Source organism: Rutidosis leptorrhynchoides, chromosome 7 (assembly GCF_046630445.1).
Source record: "Rutidosis leptorrhynchoides isolate AG116_Rl617_1_P2 chromosome 7, CSIRO_AGI_Rlap_v1, whole genome shotgun sequence".
NCBI classification, from domain to species: Eukaryota; Viridiplantae; Streptophyta; class Magnoliopsida; order Asterales; family Asteraceae; genus Rutidosis; species Rutidosis leptorrhynchoides.
In genome coordinates this window covers 258,074,327-258,090,118 of record NC_092339.1, presented here as the reverse complement: position 1 = coordinate 258,090,118, position 15,792 = coordinate 258,074,327, and the positions used below count along the sequence as shown (strand labels likewise).

At 37.1% G+C, this 15,792-nt stretch overlaps 2 pseudogenes; one reads left to right on the top strand and one right to left on the bottom strand.

Annotated features, from left to right (window-relative positions):
• Positions 1 to 4,565: 4,565 nt before the first annotated feature.
• LOC139859973 (fructose-bisphosphate aldolase 3, chloroplastic-like) lies at positions 4,566 to 5,674 on the top strand (annotated as a pseudogene).
• A 1,507-nt stretch (positions 5,675 to 7,181) lies between these two features.
• LOC139857870 (uncharacterized) lies at positions 7,182 to 9,484 on the bottom strand (annotated as a pseudogene).
• Between the last annotated feature and the right edge of the window lie 6,308 nt (positions 9,485 to 15,792).

The window sequence follows — 15,792 nt, the reverse complement described above, 5'->3', positions numbered from 1 at the left end:
GCCATTTGACCTGTTCCTTTAAATTTGGTATAGGACCTAATAGGTTGGATGGAAACCCATTGGAACTTTTTTTAAGTTCTGGTTTACATTGCCGATGCCTAATTTCTCTCAAGACTCAATTGACCTGGAAGCTTGACCCAATTGACCCAAATTTGAGATTATGGGTCTCAATTGCCATGTATAATTAGGTTAAATTCTATATGTGTAAGAGCTTGTGTTTCTTTACAGTAGCTTAAAAAACAAAACCATATTCATTTTTATCATACACACTGATCACAATCTACTAAATTGAGAAGCATTTAGCTGCTTTTTGGACCATGAACAGCTACAAATGGTCAGTATAGTAATCAAGACATCAAATGACATCTCCATTAGATTATAGCTAATGCAGATGTGAATCTTCATTCATTTTTGAATGCATCATACACTATATCCAAATATGCACGACCCCTATATTAAATAGGTGGGAGTGTGTTGAATTGAACATATTGATTCTGTACTCTTCTAATGTTTGCTCTGCTACCTGCAATTTAAATCCAATTTCGGGACCAATTTGTGATAATTGATATATAAGATGCAATATCAAGTTCTAACTAATGATACTTTTTAATTTTGCACCAGTTATGAGTTGCTTTTAATCAATCCTGGAAGGAAATGCAGGTCTTATACAAGGGTCCTTCGAAATGTTTTCGGCTTTTCGCGCTCAAATGCTTTTTTTACACAAACCTTATTGACAAGTATATGTCCTTGTCACATGCACTTCAGTACTTGAATGTGTAATGCTCCTTTTGAAATAAAAACTTTCTGTGACATAAAAATTAGGTGATAATGACATAGTGATGAAATCTAGTTTTGGTACTTATTGTGAAAGTTGACAGGTGATGAAGGCTTAAAATTTGTCGATTGCTTGGTCATATTCATGTTGTAGGTCCTTGGGAGCCCATCACCGATGTGTTCATGTTATTTAAAGATTTCTCATCAAGTCTATTACCAATCTACCCTTACCGGTTCACCTATACTCTCGCATGCTTTTAAAAAGAATACATCCTTTCTGGTAATAATCAACTTAAATATAAACTTTCATCATTATATATACTAGTCAATTTGAGTCAAATTAATCACGAAAGAATCAAATTGGTTTATCATGCTTGAAAATGAAGACCCGATAAAGAAAGTGAACTTCAATCTATTAGATTTAAGTTCGTATCAAGATTTAGCTACATATTATGTACGCGAGTTGATTTGATCAAACCTCTACGCATAGAGGTGAACAAAAAAAACTGGATCCGATCCGATCCGGGAAAGAAACCGAAACCAGATTATGTAGAAACCGAATCTCAGAAAAACCGGTTCCGGATCCAGGGCCTGATCCGGTTCTGGTCGGATACAGAAAAGAAAAAAAACCGGATTTGTTCTGGATAAAAACCGGATAATATCCGATTCGATCCGACTTAGATAGGTTTTTTTTTTTTTTTTTTTTTTTTTTTTTTTTTTACTTTCTGGTCGTTTTTTTAGTGTCTTGACCATTTTACCCCCACAATGTGTATTATAAATAATTGGTACTCCGTATTGTTTTGGTTGAAAACACAGCAACAAACACTCTCAAATTTCTTTCTAAATCTTCAAATACTCTCTAATTACACTATTTTTACTCTCTAATATCTACTTACTTATCCTATAATAGATAATTCATAGCTACTGCTTTCGGTTCCGTTTCCGTTCAAACATCTGCACGAGGTTACACCATGGCCGAATTGGATGAATTTGATGAAGGTAAGTATGAAACCGTTGTGTTGGATGATAATGCATCAAATTACCAGCAAGCTTATTGATGACCCCGAATTTGAAGAATACGAACGAACGAATGCTCTTCGACAATAAAACACATTTGACAACTAAAGTATAATGGGTGATGGCAATACCGAAGCTCGGTATACTTTAGTCCAAATACATTATCGGCCGATGGTCATGCCGAAGCTCGAAATGTATTAACTTTTGTATAAATTATAATTGTACCGTTCGAATAAAAGTGTTGTTATCTATATTAGTTATAATAGTAATCGGTATAAATAAAAATGTCGTTATTTATATTATTTATTATGTTAAGCGTTATAACTTTTGTTTATGTTGATTATATTATTGTTGTTTAAACGTTAAAAAATTGAACCGATTAAATCGAATCCTGGTCCCAAAAAAATTCAAAAAAATACGGTCGGGAATCGAAAAATAACCGATTCCGGAAAAAAATTCGGAAAAAGCGACACCGAGAATCCGAACTAGTTCTAAAAAAACAAAAACAACCAGTTTTTTTTACCCCGGATCCGGTAAAATACCCAGTTTGTGCACCTCTATCTACGCATACATAATACATAAACCTTACAAAATTTAACTAACTAATAAACAGTTAAACAAAACATAATTTTTACAATCACATTAAGGAGTAAAAATTGAAACTTTTTATTAGGAGACATGAGGATAACATGACTTATAAATGTAATTTTAGAGGTGACTAACTTATACTCCGTAGCATATTTTACCCTTATAAATCATATATATATATATATATATATATATATATATATATATATATATATATATATATATATATATATATATATATATATATATATATATATATATATATAAACATAAATATTACAAAAACATTTTAAATGTTTAGAGATCAAAACTCCTTTATCTCTACAAACTTCCGTCACTGATCACATTTACTTTATACAAATTATAACAGGCTAACTATGCTATGCCGTTTCGTGTGATTTTTGAGTGAGGTTGTTTTAAAAAATTTGTCGTAATCTACTGTTTATAATCTAATTGTTAGTTGAAAAAACGTGGATCAATAAGTTTTCTTTATACACACCTAGTTGATTATATACTCATCTATCAATAAAAAAAATTAAATTGAACCAAAATTTGTTACAATCAACATGGTTTAACTCTAAGATTCATTATACTATACTCCACCCATCTCAAAATAATTGTTCTATCTGATATTAAAAGTCTTTTTTTTGTAATTTTGAATTTAAATATTTTTATTTGTGTTATATATATAATATTTAATAAAATTTATATAAATGAATTAGATTTTAAATGTTTTTTTAATTGCTATACTATTTTTTTTATATCAAATATCATATAAAATAAATAGAAATATTTAAAGTTAAAATTAAAAAAGATAGGAGTAATAACGAAAGGGTAAAGCTGTCCTTTGGAAGATGTTAAAAATGACACCTACTACAACATATTGGTTTGGTAGTTCCGCACACCCACCTTCACTCTCGATCATTAAGCAACGCACTTTTCATCAAATCTCGATCATTCCTTCCACTACCCCAATTACGTTGCGTTTCATCGAACACACTATTAAACTCCTTACAACTTCTACTTAAATGACGTCATTTCGATGTTAATTGATCATCACCCCTAAACCACCCACGGTTATTGCCATTAAACTTTTCATAAACCGAATCCCAAAAAGTCGAAAGCTTTTGAGAGTTTCCTTTTCTCGAATTTTCGGACGCGTCAATCCAACATGTTGCTAGTCATGCTTCCTCTTCGGCATCCCACATCTTTTTCTTGTATATTTCTTTTTTCGATGCACCTACATAAATACATATACAAAAATTAATTAACATATACATTCTACATATACATATACACGAAAATATACATACTAAAAATTAATTCAAATATAGTACATTCTACATATACATATACATATACACAAAAATATACATATACTAAAAATTAATTAAAATATACATATGCGAAATACGTAAATAATAAAAATATCATACCACCAATTTTTTTCTTATGGCTTCGTTTCTTTCGAGTAGGCGTGTCGGGTGCTTGAGTTGTCGGTTGCGATTGTGATTGTGGTTGGGAGGTCGGTTGCGTTTGTTGGTGACCCGAAGTGAACATATTTGGTTGACGAGCTTGTTGAAGCAACATTTATTGTAAGTTAGCTTCTTGAATTTGTAATTGTTGTTGTTGAATAAGTTGTTGTTGTTGCTCAAGAGTCAATCGTTGATTCGGATAGAAACTATTAAAGTTAGGATATGGCGAAGCATTCGGGTTGGATGAAGAGGCACCAAAGGTGTTCGGGTAAGATGAACCATAAGTGTTCGGGATGGAAGAAGATCCCGAGTAGAGTAAATTGGTAAACGAATTGGGTAAACCGGAGTTATCGTTTTCATTTTCGTTAACATTTGAGTTTGAGTTATTGTTGGTATTTGCCATTTGGTTTTAAAAAATGAAGATTGATGAAGAAATGAGTGGTGTTTGGTGTTGTTGTATGTATTTTATTTGAGATAGTTGTGATATATATAGAGTAAAAAATAATAAGTAAAACTAATTTTTTTTTATCCATCCCCGCTCCCCCTCCAACGGCTACCCCAATGGATCAATTATCTCCATCCAATCACAAAGCAACACCTGGCCAAACCGCCCCAATGCTTCAGCGTGAACCGGCGACAAACGCCGGGAGACAAACGCCAACGCCGCCCATTTCTGGCATTGTGGTGGCGTTTGTGGCGGCATAAGGCTGAATGCCGCCACGTTATTCATGGTCTAAATAAACCCCTGCGTTGCCCATCGGACTACTCGAGAAAACAACCTCTTTCATCTCTCTTTATATATTTATAAAGATGGTTTGGATGGGTTGGCTTCTAGATCAGCTGAGTACTACACTCAAGGAGCTCGTTTTGCCAAATGGTAAGATATACATATCATAATTCATAATTAGGGTTATTTTAAGATTAAGTTTGAATAATATAAAATGACATTTAGTAAATGTTTTTTCTATGTTATTGTCTAGGCGTACTGTTGTAAGCATTCCTTGCGGTCCTTCTGCTTTGGCTGGGAAAGAAGCTGCATGGGGACTTGCACGTTATGCTGCTATTTCTCAGGTTTGAATTTTTATTTTTATTTTTTTATTTTTACCAATTGACCTTTTTTTGAATCATTTGTGAACTGGAATTTATTATAATCTTCATCATGTTATGTAGGATAACGGGTTGGTGCCAATAGTGGAGCCCGAGATCCTTCTTGATGGGGACCACTCAATTGACACAACACTTGAAGTTGATGAAAGAGTTTGGTCCGAGGTTTTCTATTACTTGGCAGAAAACAACGTTATGTTTGAGGGAATTTTGCTCAAGCCCAGTATGGTTACACCAGGGGCCGATCACAAGGAAAAGGCTGACGCTGAGACCATTGCTAAATACACACTCACCATGCTTAAGAGGAGGAGGGTCCCACCTGCAGTTCCCAGTATCATGGTGTGTATGCATAACCATTTATCATACTCTTTTTAGTTTTAGTTAATTATTATAATAATCATGTTATTTTGTAACTGATGAAAATTTTGGGTATGTAGTTTTTATCAGGAGGACAATCTGAAATGGAAGCAACATTAAACTTACATGCAATGAACCAAAGTCCTAACCCATGGCACGTGTCGTTTTCATACGCACGTGCGCTTCAAAACTCGGTGCTCAAGGCATGGCAAGGTAGGCCCGAGAACGTTGAAGCGGGTCAGAGAGCACTTTTGACCCGTGCGAAATCAAACGCGTTGGCTCAGCTAGGAAAGTATTCAGCTGAAGGTGAAAGTGAGGATGCTAAGAAATGAATGTTTGTTAAGGGATACACATACTGAGAGGATCTATCTGATATTACTACCGAAAAATTCCCAACCGAGTACTCTGTGAATGGCGATTTTTGCAACCTTGAGTTATTGTACAAAGTAACCATAGCTACAATGATGGTGTGGTGGCATTTCCCAATCTTTTTTGCCTATATTTTTTAGTAAATCATCCATTTATATGAATACATATTCTATGTTAACACGTTTTCTCCTGCAACTGATACTTGCTCTTAACATGCACACACACACACACACACACACACACACACACACAAAAAACCGATCACACTGGCAAGTTCCCCTCATATTCAATGTACCGACAGATAACACTGCCAAATCCCTTCATATTCAATGTGCTTCAAGTAAATTCTGAAATCAACATGATGGACAAAATGTAGTATTATCAAAATCAATGTATACATATTTATGTGTGAACGTGTATTTTTTAATTTTTAGGCAAAATAACTAAAAGACTTGATTAAAACCACAAAACACCTACAACAAAAACACAATACAAGCCGAAGAAGGCAAGAAAACAAGCAAACTAGGCTAGAAAACCAATACTAGCGAAAGCAGCTCAACCCTAATTATACAATGTTATGAGTTTATCTATGTGTGCATGAGCAGAGCACGTGAGCTAGCTAAGTAACGGCGTCGGTTAGCATTCTTTTCTAGTGTGTGTAAACACTTGTCCATCTAATCTCTGTAAATCATTGGCTTAGTCAATACAAGTCAATTTGTGTTGTGAACATACACGCCTGTGTGATCTTTTGTTTCTTAATTTCATTACATGTGTGAATGTAAATATGAACATGTCATGAAAAAATTTCTAATTCATGTTGTCAAGAACCATCAACAAATATTTACAAAAAACTCTCATAAGTTGAAAAAAAAAAAATCTCATACATTCCATTGAATACGGATAAGTTGTATAATAGATTAGTTAGCCGTGTACGAACAGAAAAAGGGCATGGCTTTATGGTTGACATATTCATCATACATCAAGACTCGTTTTGGTAAAAAAAAAAAATGAAAGAATACAATTTTTTTTAACTTTTTAGACACTTATCTCATCTACATACCTGTTATAACATCCCCTCCTACTGTTAACAAGATTCTTCTTTCATTGCGAGCTGTTGTAGTATATCAAAATCTTCATCTTGAAATGTATAGTAGACATCAGAGTCAATATCACTAAAAAAAAAAAAAAAAAAAAAAAAAAAAAAAAAAAAAACCTTGAAAAGGTAAGGCAAAGTATTACACAAATAACTTTAAGTAGGCGTATAAGCAATAAAGTGAAATCTTCTATTGTCTGGTAACATGTTGAGTTAAACTGGGTCATCTTTAGTACAGGCCAAAACATATAACGGGTCAGCACAAAAATCAGTCCACATAAGTAAATGGGACAATGGGTCGAAGTGCTATCTCTATAAAAAACGTTTATATATACGATGTTAGATATTTGATAACATATATAATATATACTCAAAAGATTATAAAAACCAACCTGATAAAGCTATTTAAGTAATTCACCATAGTCATTTCGCATTTGACGAGCCACAAAACTTGACGAAATCTCGCATTTTCAATAATCACTATCGATACGAAATTGAACTTGATTCGCTGACATCATCATCACCAAGAACAACGTTTTCAAGATAACGAACCGCACTAACCTTTGACTTCAACCCAACTTGTTTCAACAACGAACTATGTGTATACGAATCGGGCTCGATTCCTCTATTAACCATCTCCGCAAATAACCTTATAGCTTCACTCCAATTACCCAAATTACAATTCCCATTTATCAAAATCGTGTACGAATATTTATTCGCCATTATTCCCCTTTCTTCCATTTCATAAAAGCACTTATACGCCTTTTCCATTAATCTTGATTTACAATAACCATTAATCAACGCGTTGTATGTTATCACATTCGGATCAATTCCATTTTTTTGCATTTCAATAAAATACATATACGCCGACCCTACTCTTTTTCTAACCGCATGAGCATGAATTAACGAAGTGTTAGTCACAATTGACGGATTTACCCCTTTGCATTTCATCTCGTGAAACAAATCTTTCGCTTCTTGAATATTTCCCGACTCCAAATACAAACAAATTATACTCGTATATGTCACATGATCCGGAAGAAAACCATTCGAAATCATATCTTTCCACACTTTACCAACTTCTTCAACGTTTGCGGTCTTACAAAGACTGCAAACAATCACGTTATACGTGATTAAATTACGCGCAAAACCTTTTCCTCCATTTCTTCTAGTAACTTAAACACATTATTATAACCAAGCTTAACTTCACCAACGATTCGCGTTGTGTACGCGTAATGATCGGGCTTTAACCCATGCCACATCATCTCATTAAACAATTCTTTAGCCATGGTCAAATTACCGACCTTATAACAGCCGTTGACCAATATGGTATACGTGTAAACATCCGGCGAAAAACCAATATTTTCCATTTCGCCCTTCAACTCTCTCGCTTTTTCCAAATTACCCTTCATGCGTAAACCGTGCATAAGGGTGTTGTACGTAATCATCGTAGGGGAAATATTCATACGTTTTAACTCGTATAACAACGAAAAAGCCTCGGTTAACCGCCCTAACAAACTATACCCGTAAATCAAGATATTATATGAAACTATATCGGGTAATAAATTTCTCCTTAACATTTCGGAATGTTGTTGTCTAGCATAAATTACTCGTGATTGTTTACTTAAACCGTACATGAGAATATTGTATGTATATACACTTGGTGAAACACCTGAAATCGCCATTTCTTCAGCAAGATTAAACGCATTCACGATTAAACCTTTTTCACAATACGCGCGAATTAACGGGTTGTAACTTGTAAACCTTTAAACCCGTTATCGACATTTTAGAAATGAATTCTTTTGCCTGTTCAAAATCACCTTTTTTGACCACGCACTAATTATCGCATTATATGAAACATCATTAGGCTCACACCCTCTCGATTTCATTTCTTCTATAAGTTCAATAGCTTGATCAATATCACCCTCTTTGCAATACGAATCCAACAAAGTATTGTACGTTACGATATCGGGTTTGATATTAAACTCATTCATCATATTATGTTTTCTTCTATCAGCTAATTTTAAGCATTTTAAGAATCCTATTGCAGTTCTTCACATCAGGCAAATACTTACTTCTAACCATTTTGGTAAACACAAGTAAACATTGCTCAACCATCACATTTTTAACTAAAAAAAAAAAACACAGCATAAAGTCGAGAATTTTCGCAACCATATGCACATTCGAATTACGATTGATTAAAACATCAACAACCCCATTTAAATTCCCACATACCAACCTTTCCATAACAGAAAAAACCGCCCGGTTCATCAAATTACCCTCAGCAAGAATCTCAAAAATAGCAACAAATGAATTATTTGAAGGTGTAAAACCTGGTTGTCTTTCAACCCAATGAAAAAACCTAAGAGCAACTTTAGGATGTTTCTTAATTGAACCAAGAACCCAAGTAAACAGTTCAGGTTCAAAGATCACAGCTTGGAACCTTTCTTGAAATGGGTTGTGACTCGAACCGGAACCAGGTTTTGTATTGTAATAAAAAGCCCAATAATTAGTTTCAATAGCTGAAAAGATGAGATTTTTAAAATGAAACTCAGAGCAATTGGAAATGGAATTACGTTTGGATTTATAAATTACTGGGTTGTTTTGAGAATGATAATAAGATTTAGATGTTGAACGAAGATTGATGAAATTGAAGGTGTGTTTACCTGTGGTGATGATAGGCATTTGAATATCTAACATGGAGGGTCATTGAGCGATGATAGTGATTAAAGCTAATAACAGATTCATGTGATTTGATAATGAAATTGATTTGGGATTTTCTTGTTAGTTAGGGTTTACGAGAAATCTTGTTAATGGGATTCAATAGACGTTGCAACTAGGGACGGCAATGGATACGATATGGATCGTGTGATGCCATATCCATATCCATATTCATATTCATTTAATTTTTGTTCATCCATATCCATATCCATATCCGTTTAGTTTCAGGTCATCCATCCATATTCATATTCAGTGGATTAAGCGGGTTAATGGATATCCAATGGATATTAAAACTTTGTTATAATATTTTCTTATATGTGACTAAGACAAAAACGTAGTATAGCAATAATGAATATAATGTAACACCCCGTTTTTCCCCGTACATGATTTATAGGTGTATTGTGTATGTACGACAGGCGTATGAAGGGTTCGATACATGTTTGGGTGTTAAAGTCTTGTATGCGAGAAAATGTGTCAGGCCACGTTGGGTGTCGCGGCACGACAAAGGGAGCCGCGGCGCGGCGTTTCAAATAAACCCAGATCAGAAAGCTTGTTAACAAAGTCACCAGTTCGAGGCAATCGTCGCGGCGCGACGAATTAGGCCGCGGCGCGGCGAATGGTGTGAACTGGCACCAGATTCTTGTAAATTTAAATGAAGTTCAAGGGAAATTTGGTCTTTTCGCGTTTGAGCCAGATTTGAGGATTTAACCTCATCCATTCATTTCATTTCTCATTTTAATTTCCCTTTTCTTTTCATTTTTCCTCTCAAACTCAAACACCCATTTGATTTCAAAAGGATTTTTGGAAAGGAAGGATCGGGAGTTGATCCTTGGCGTAGTTGACAAGTGTGTTCTCCTCGTTCTTAGCTACACGGTGATACTAGTGGTAAGCTCTAACTCCGAAATTCATTTTCGTGTTCATCATTCAAGTTTAGGGCTTTTGATTGTATGATTCATAGGTGAAACCCATTTAGTTGTTAATTGAAGGTTAACACCAAGATTCGGGTTTTTTGTTGTTAATGTCGGGTTTTGGGTTTGGTGTGCAAGTTCATGCTTGTAAGACTTGTAAATGGTGTATAATCACTAGTATTAGTGATTATTGAGGTTTTGGGGACATTTAGGGTTCTTGGAGTTGACTAATTTTGACTAGAGCCAAAATTAGGGTTTGGTGATGATTTTGACCCGATTGTTGATTTATTAAGGTTTATAAACTTAAAATGGATTAAGTTGAAGTATTAAACCGAGTTAAATGTGTTTTGGTGTCAAGACTTGTAAACGGTGAGATTTTGACTTAATGGGTCAAAATTAGGGTTTTGGTGTCAAAATGGGTGAGACATGTGTTTAACACTTGTGTTTGGGTTTACTTGGCATATTAGGACCATTTTCACCCGTGTTAGTAATTATTGGTTAGTTTGGGCGCGGTTTGTACTTGGAATTACATTTGGGTCGAATTTGCACTAAGTGTCAAATTGGGTTGGTTTGTAAATCCAATCTAAGTGTGTTGTTGAATTTGTGATAATGGAATAGGTACTTTCCATTGACGAGTTGCGGATTACTTGGTTGCATTCATCAAGGCTTAAGGTGAGTGTTAATATCCTATATGCATATGTATGTGTAGGATGGGTGCGGGTCGGGTGAAGTGGTTCTCGGTTATAGAGCTCACTTCACATATAGGTGGATTGATGGACTTGTGTGTAGGTCCAATTGGCACGGTTGTGCGTTTTGGTTGACCATCTTTGACGAGGTGCACACCTTGCGTGTACTCTATCACATGGGCGTGTGATGTGGATTATATAACCCCAATGGCGAAGGGTTAATATTGTGAGTGGAATAATTATGCGTGTACGTATATAATGTATTTATTTGTGTAGTATGAATGTGGTATTGTCGCGGTGTTCAAGACACCACATTCTAAGTAACGAGTAGTAGTGTCGCGGTGTTTAAGACACTACTCATTGTTTGATTGGCATGTGGTATTGTCGCGGTGGTTAAGACACCACATTGTCATGGGAGTGGAATTGTCGCGGTGTTCAAGACACCACTCATTATTTTGATTGACGTGTGGATTCGTCGCGGTGTTTAAGACGCCACATTGTCATGGGGGTGAATTAGTCGCGGTGTTTAAGACATCACCCGGGGGATTAGTGATTATGCGGTGTTTAAGTAACGCTAATGGATGTTACGAACTCCGACGGTCTCTTACGAGTATCGTTCCCTTGTACGATTGGTTAACCATGGTTATTGTGTTGTAAGCGTAAGCAAATTATGTTATTCGAGAGATATATACATATATATACATATATATTGTATACATATAATGTTGTATTGTCGTGTTGTAGCTAACCCTCCGGGTGTAGCTTATTGGCATTGTTCACATCGTTGTTGGCAAACTTATATTTTGTTGATGTATCTTTAGCTCATTGCTTAGTGATCTTACGGTATGCTTAGACTAGCTTGCCTTTATGTTTGGATGCTCCGGTATGCGGTATTTGCTATTTTGTGGCGTGTCCATTTTATGCATATATATGTATGTAGTATATTCTCACTCACTAAGCGTTAGCTTACCCTCTCATTGTTGATATTTTTATAGGTTCGCATGCTTGGCGGCTCGGGTAAGCTTGGGAATTAGAGATCTCGGCTAGGTTGCTTTAGAAGATCTTGCTTTTGGACTCGATTAGGATTTGGGTAGCGTAGTCCCAAATCACCATGCTCGGTTTTGTGTAAACGTAACTAGTCGGGTCATAATGATTATAACCGGTTTACGATTTAATTAATGAACCATTGTATTAAGGAGTTTAAATCATTAATGTATGTTTTAAGTTCGATGAACTTACCTTGATAACAAATACGTTTTGGAATATGTGTAACGGGACCTAAAGTATTATTTAACGCGTATTAAAAGGAAAAAATTTTATGGGCCGGTTTTAATACGGGTTGGGTTGTTTCAAGTGGTATCAGAGCATGGTCTAAGGGATTTAGGTGACTTGAGATAGGTGCCTAGACTTAGACTTTTGTGTGTGCTTAATTTGTTGCGGGACTTGTAGGAGTACGGGTCGGAATGGGTTCTAGCTAGTGCCTTGTTTATAGGTTGACTAACGTTTATATTAGTAATGCGAATATTATTAATATGCTATTGTGATGTGATAATAATTCTCGCGTGTGTTTATATCGCGTAGAATTTTGTTTGTGTTTGCATATATCATCGAGCGAGACGGTTGTTGTACTAACGAGCTGATACAGCGTGTATGCGTAATAAGGACTTGCAAACCTTATTACGGGTGCAAATCGTGTCTAGCAAGTGATGTACGACAAATGTTTAGCAAGATGGGGCGGTGTTGTGCGTGTGATTTACACGTTCGTGGTCTAACCGCTTTGCATTCCTTAGAATGGTGACGGGAAATGGGATCGAGACGAACGACACTGAGTTTAACGCTAGAGTTGCGGTCGCCGTTGCGGAGCAAATGAGTGCGTTTCGAGAAGAAATGGATAGGAAGTATTCCGAATTTCGAAATGGTGGAGAAATGGAGCATTGTCTTAAGAGCTTCATGAGGACTAAACCTCCGATGTATGACGGGAAACCGGATCCTTTAGTAAGCACAACTTGGATCTCGGATGTTGAAGGGTGTTTTCGTACTATTGAATGCCCTCCCGAGAAAAAGACAAGACTCGCTACTAGTTTACTGCGGGGTAGGGCGAAGGATTGGTTGGATGGTAAGATTGATCTTGTCGGTGGTGAGCCGTTTATGGCATTATCGTGGAACGATTTTAAGAAGGAATTCTTCGAGGAGTTCCGGACTTCGGCCGACTTGTCGGAATTGCGTGATGAGTTGCGAAACTTGCAACAGGGATCTATGGATTTGAATACTCTCAAGACGACCTTTATGGCGAAGACTCGTTTTTGCCCGGAGTATTTAGGGAATGATCGGTTGTTGATGGAGGATTTCTATCGAACCTTGAATGATGACTTGAAGAATAAGATTAGCCGGGGTCACGCGAAATCGTTTGCGGAATTATTCACCTTGGCTAGAGGTTTCGAGTCGTATTCACGATCAAAGAAGGGTGAACCTTCGAGCGAGAGAAGGGTTGTTTCGCATGGTGCTCCGAGTAAGAGGACTAAGGGTCCGAGTGTGAGCACGGGTGGTACACGGACGGGTATATTGGATTCTAGTGCGTCTAGATGTTACAATTGTGGCATAAGGGGTCACAAGTCGTGGGAATGTTCGGTACCAAAAGGCGATGGCATGGTGTGCTTTAATTGCCAAGAAGAAGGACATCGTAAGTCGGAATGTCCCAAGTTAGCGGGGACGGGGCCGGCAAGGAGACGTTAAGGTACGTTTCGTTTTAATAAATATGTCTTTTGATTATTTATTAAGTGCCGTTTGAAGTTGAGTTTATTAAATGCATTGTGTTGTGCATGTTATTGATATGGGTGACGTTCCTAATGGAAGTACCCTATGACGACGTTTTGATTGACGGGCGAAGGGCGTAAGACTTGGTGTAACCAAGCATTCCTTGATATTTGTAAAATGTTTCTACCAAGCCATGGAAATGGGTTGGTGTTCGGTTGTTAAGCGCGTGTTCGCTTTTGTGTTGAGGTCGATGAACCGTGAGGTTCGACGGGTGGGCTGAAACCCTTGAGATCGAGTGTTTTGAATCTCGATGTATGTTGGTAATGGAGTCTTTATGACGCGACATTAGGTGCCTCTTTTATACCTACTAGCGTGGTGTTCGACTCCGATTATGTTGCGGTTACATTGTACTTAGGGTACCGAAGTGAAATCCTTAGGTACATGAGTGACTAGGTGTAATTTGACAAACTAAAGCAATTGGATGATTGCGAAGGTATGGTTTGTGTAATCGTGGTACACTTTTTGCTCGAAGTGTTTAAGGATTGATTGAAATCCTTTGTGTGCTCAAGGCTGGAGCAAGATATGGTGACGGGTCGTGTGAGCCCAATCTTTGTAAAGTCTACCTTAGGTAGCATTGTACGGTTGTACGAGTTGTGGATATGGGACGTAGTTCCAAATGGGGGAGTTACACTCCCGCACGAGGAAGTTTTAGTGTGAGATTTCGGATGATGCTTTTGGTAGATCCGAAAAATGTTGTCGAGACCTGATTTTGGTCGATTTGTGGTAGATTACAATTTCGGATAAATTGTACTTATGGTTTGGATTTGAATTATCACCGAGGTGGTAATGTGGTAAATCTCGATTGAGAGATAATGGACGTGTTTGGCGAGCAAGGTGAAATCATTCGGTTAAGGGAGGTGTGTGTCGGATTCTCTTCTAGAGAATAATTGTTTTGTGCCTATGTTTGATATAGGTGGTTCTTGCTCGTGTATGTGAATGGTTAGTGGTATCCGTTAGGATTCACTATGGCGTAGCAGAGCGCGATGTTACGCTACTCGTCGTTCGAGGCCAAAAGGGCGTTGATTGATGAAGCATGACTTTTGGGTCCGCTGACTTCATCATGGTATTGGTGATTGATGAAGCATGACCTTTAGGGTCTGCTGACTTCATCATGGGAGTATGCGATTGGTGGAGCATGTCCTTCGGGGTCCGCTGATTTCATCATGAGCGAGGTGTTATATCGGTGAAGCATGACTTTCGGAGTCCGCTGACTTCATCCGGTGTTGAGATTGGTTAAGCATGACCTTCGGGGTCCGCTGACTTCATCATGGGATTATTGATTGGTGAAGCATGATATTTGGGTTCGCTGACTTCATCATGGTAGTGAATCGCGTGTAGTTCGGATTCACTAAGGCGCGTGTGTTTTCGGCCAGCCTTCGTGTTGTGTGATCTGTCGGTTGTTTTATACACCGATGGTGGGATCGTAAGGACCGTGATGTTGATCTGTTGGTTGTTTTATACACCAATGGTGGGGTCGTAAGGACCGTGTTGTGTGATCGATCGGGTGTTTTTATACGCCGATGGTGGGGTCGCGAGGACCATGTGGTATGATTAGTGATGCGATAGCCGTGTTTCGCTCACGTGTTGTTACGGGTGTGACGATAGTCTATTTTGTACACCTTTGGATTTGGCGTTTTCATAGTCGTTTTGGGCGCTATCGGTTTTAGCCTTTTGATTATGATGTTACGGTAGTTGCGTATTGATCGTATTGCGCACTACAAGGGATGTTTAGTGATTGGTGTTATCCGTCAGGATTCGTTGGTTCGGTCTTCATCGTTTCGGATTGTTGACCTTAGGTTGAGACTTAGTTGCTTTTAGCGTTGTACTCGGTAAGGGTACGCTAAGGGGTTGATATCCCTGTACGAGATTGGTTGAGTTTTCCCGATGTT